The following is a 4,629-nucleotide window of genomic DNA, read 5'->3' as shown; positions in this document are numbered from 1 at the left end:
AGAATGATTAAATTCGGTCTCAATATTGTGACAGAATATTCAAATTCCGTCCCAAGATTTGTATTTTGTTTTTTCCAATATTGTTGGCAGGTATAAAATTTTTCTCAGATATTTTCACAAATACAATTTTTATATACACAATGCACATTAAATAGTGTTGCATCATCAATTTAAAGTATCATATCGAACTACAAATTCAATTTGTAATCATTAATTATCATAAACACAAGTATCTCCAAATATCAAACTTTTATCATTACATTCAAAAGGTTAAAGTTCAAATAACTTGAATGTGCCTACAAAATATCAAACTTTCAATAATTTTTAAGTTCTAATCCAAAGTCATCAATATTACTACTCATTAGCATTTGAACCATCAATGGCATTGCTTCCACGACTAACAATACCAACAGAAGGATCATCTTCATCCAAATCCATTAAATCCAAATATCAATTGTTGTCGTAGTCCCGCATCAACCTCTCCACTCATGCCATGAACAATATCAACATAATTTGAATATTTATTTGATTGAGATGTTGAGCCATGGGTGAGCATGCTTCCATCCATACCAATTGGCTTGGGTTGAGTGCCACTAGTCTCAACTTGTGAACATAGATTTACAATGTTATCCTAGGAAAAAATAAACATAAATATAACATGTAATGAAGTTAGATACACATAACAAACTCTACAAACAGAACAACTCCCACTAAAAATTCTTCCTACATACATACTAAAAAACCAACAAAACAACTCCACCATAAAGTAGCAGCCCTTGGATAAATGCTAATCCAGCAAAAACTTCGAAACAGAAACATGGGAACAAGTTTTATTCACAAATCGACACTCATGCAAGCCAACAGTTTTATTCACCAATCGGAGAACAAGTTTACTAAAACAACTGGACAACAAACTAAAAAAATAGCAAGAACAGAAACACATGACAAAAAGGACAAACTGTCAAAGCAAACTCTATACATACATGTGCAGGTCATAAATTACAGCTAATAAAAGGCCACAATCACAACAGTATATCAGATAACTTGATCTCTTATCATTAAGGACACAATCACCGCAAAATAAAAGGCCACAATCACAGCAACCAAAGTCAAGGCTTTTTTCTACAAGTTTAGGCTTTTTTGTAATAGATACTCACATATGCATCACTTGATCTCTTATCAACAAAGTTGTCTTCCCTTCCTAGTGTGACACTGAAGTTGTGTGCATAGCAGTGTTCCTTTGCTCCAAACTAGTAGAAATGGTTGGAACTTTCTTTCCATTCCCTTTATCCACAAATCGTTTATGCAGTCCTCTTGGTTTACCAATACCTGACATCTAAAGTAATGATAAAGACATAGAGATTAATCACATATGTTTAAATACAAAGAAGTAACAATGATATAACAGTGTGAATAATGACTTTCACAAAAAACAATAATCACCTTTTCAACCAAAAGAAAGAAGAAAAAAAAACAATAAACAAATTTAATCATAATCAGGTTCAATATGATCATTTGGAACATCTTCATTAGTTGAATCATTGTCATCAAAATCTTCTTCAAATTATATCAACAGCTGGTCATCTTCCAAATCTGTGTCATTGGTTTGGATACCATCTATTTCTTCAATCTTGATTCCACCATATTTCCTAGCAAGAAATTAAATCCAAACAGCAACATGACATATATAATCATCAGGGAAGTGTTAGCTACATAAGCATGTGAAGTGGGTAACAAACACTGAATAATAGAGTGAAAATAACAATGTGAAGTGTGAACTATTAAGATATATACACAGTCAAGAATAACGATGTGAAGTGTGAACTAACTAAAAATGCCAGATTCTCACGTGAACAGATAAAGGGGGCGAGAAATTGCATGAATCGGAGGAGACAAAGAAGTGTCAACGAAACGGGGGCGAGAAATTTCATACCGATAGAAACGAGGCGGTGGTGAATCGTGTTGAGATGAGACGCTGGCGACTGAGTTGAAGAGATACGGTGGTGACTGAGTGCGGTGGCGACTGAGTGCGGTGGCGACTGAGTTGAGACGAGAGAGAGACGGCGATTAGGGTTCTCTTTGGTTTGCGTTTTCTTTCTAATGAGTTAAATGGCTTGCCTTTACTTTCTCTGCCCTTTTACAGTTTTTTTTTGTTACCTAATAGGCTAATACCACAGTTCTTTTAAATTACTTAAAAGTAAATTAAACTTACTTGACCAAAAATATAAATATAAAAAAAAATTTGAAAAATAATAAAATTACCTAATATATTTTAGATTTTTTTTTAATAGAGGTTTTAGATTTCTTTTTGATATTATTAGAGTTAAATTTATTTTATAGCATTATAAAAAAAAATTATAGCATACCCAAAAATATTTATTTTATATATAAATATAATATATAATAACTATTTTTGTTTGACTGAACAAATGGCGCTAGTTTTCCCTCCTTATTTTCACTAAATTTTTAGAATAAGATGAGACGGAAATACAAACTCTGTCCCAAGTTTGTGACAGAAAAATCAATTCATCTCAATATTGAGACAGAATATTCATTCTGTCCCAAGCAAATAAATAATCATTTTAAAAAACAGTTGTGACAGAAATGTGTCGCAAATTCCGTCCCCATTTAATTATTTTGGGACAGATTTTAATTCCGTCACAAATTTCTGTCCCAGTTTCATTTTTTTCTAGTAGTGCCTGTCATTATCCAAATCCAATCACTCTTCGACAAGCCTCTCACAAAATCCTTTGAATCGTTATCCTACTTCCATCTTCGAATAAACTCGATTATTCATACAATCCTTCCTTCCAACGGTTCAACAAGCATACCAATCCTATTATGATATTTCTCAATTCCATTCTCATCTATTTTAAAACCTACTTCCTTTAATTTCCTCGATTAATTAACACCAACGATTCACTAATCTTCACATCTCTTATGAAAATTACTTCACACACTAGACTTAGAACTCCAAATTGTTCAACCAATTCAACCTACTACCATATGCACGACTCACGTAAAGCTTCTTACTCAAACATCTGCTACAACATCCTATCCACTTTGATGACAACTTACTTCAATATCATCACCTCTCAAGAATCATAATCACTCCCTCTTCCTCACATTCGACTCCTTTCGATCAAACAGGTACTTCAACTTTGGCCCACAAAACACGCCTCCATACATTTAGTGCAACACACGATCTCCAATCATTCCGAATACTCTTAATCTCACTTAACCAATCTCACTAACGCCTCACGGCGAAACACTTGGTCCGACAACTCCTCTTCTAATAGTTTCTCACAACTTGTTGTTCCCATCCATTCCACTTCGAACAACGTCACCACTTCCTGAATATTCCGCTTCAAGAGCATCTCTACTCATCTCATCTTCTCACGTTCGAAACATCTCGGAGGGATATAACCTTCTCCCCCACTTATCTCAAACCCACCTACACTCTTCCACTAGAACTTCTGGTGCTCACACCTAACGGTTCTATCGTCTCTAAACATATTCTTCCTAAGAAGAAACTAGTATCGACAGCGTTTATACGCATGTCGCATACAGGGGACAAAACTTAACCCACGATACCTAAACACTAACACAAATTCATGCAAGCATTCAAGTAACCTATACTTCCCTCACTTCTCAAAGTTAGGAAATCAAAACAACACAAGAAAAATGAACATTGCATAGCAATAATTCATACTCACATTCAATCAACTCAGAACAAGACGTCAACAAAATAAATTTCTTGTCTGGCTCCCTCGCTTAGCAAAAGCTAGCGAGCTCCCAGCGAGACAAGTCAAAAACATTCACAGGACTTAGCAAGACTTAGCGAGACTCAGCGAGGTTCATTCTTCGCCTAGCGAGCACATCCAAAAATCTGGGTGCTCTGCTACGGTTTTGAACTTACGCTCACTAAACTCTCGTTTTCTCGACTTACTAATCCACAAAATCCAAAACATCAAGCATATAACATCATTATAGACTTGAAAGCACAATTAGAATCATGCATCAACAATCACGACATAGAATTATGAGGTCTTCATGTTTGTACTCATAAAACGCATAGCAATTCAAGTTCCTAGTAATCATCTAGCACATGTTATAAACAAACATATAACAACACACACTAGGATTCACTAACATCCTACTCTTCTCACTATCTTGAAAATTTAATTTTCACTTATTCAAAAGAAAATAACTCTTTATTTTCACCAAAATCTTCATCATCAAGAAATAACATTAGTTTTTCTTTTAAAATTATTTCAAATCATTACCACATGCAGTTTTATATCATGCCGGATCGTCACATGCAGTTTTACATCATGCCGGATCATCAACAATTAGCAAATAAGCATCAATCAACCAAGTTTAAACTACACAAAGGTTAAACACTAAGCATATACAACTATTATAAACATAGAAGCATAGCACTCATACAATTACTCAACAAAAGAATGGATCATCTAATCCAATTCACATCACTCATAGTTCCTAAACGAACAACATAAGTGATTTCACAAAACAAACACAACAAAAATGTTAGACAAACGCGACTGACACACAATACTCACTTGGTCTGACTGCACAGACCAGCTCTGATCGACACATAACCCACAC

At 34.5% G+C, this 4,629-nt stretch overlaps 1 long non-coding RNA gene across 2 annotated transcripts; it reads right to left on the bottom strand.

Moving 5' to 3' along the window:
• Positions 1–234: 234 nt before the first annotated feature.
• On the bottom strand, positions 235–2,135 carry LOC123911123. 2 transcript variants are annotated; one of them, XR_006810372.1, is made up of 4 exons: positions 1,934–2,131; positions 1,444–1,649; positions 1,158–1,336; positions 235–631 (listed from the first exon to the last, which is right to left on the bottom strand). It is a non-coding gene; the product is annotated as an uncharacterized LOC123911123 (long non-coding RNA). The 2 variants fall into 2 exon arrangements; XR_006810373.1 differs by having other exon boundaries at positions 1,444–2,135.
• Between the last annotated feature and the right edge of the window lie 2,494 nt (positions 2,136–4,629).

Source organism: Trifolium pratense, linkage group LG2, assembly GCF_020283565.1.
Source record: "Trifolium pratense cultivar HEN17-A07 linkage group LG2, ARS_RC_1.1, whole genome shotgun sequence".
Taxonomy (NCBI): Eukaryota; Viridiplantae; Streptophyta; class Magnoliopsida; order Fabales; family Fabaceae; genus Trifolium; species Trifolium pratense.
Note: the sequence above shows the minus strand (reverse complement) of the source record. Positions and strands in the feature narration are given on the sequence as shown.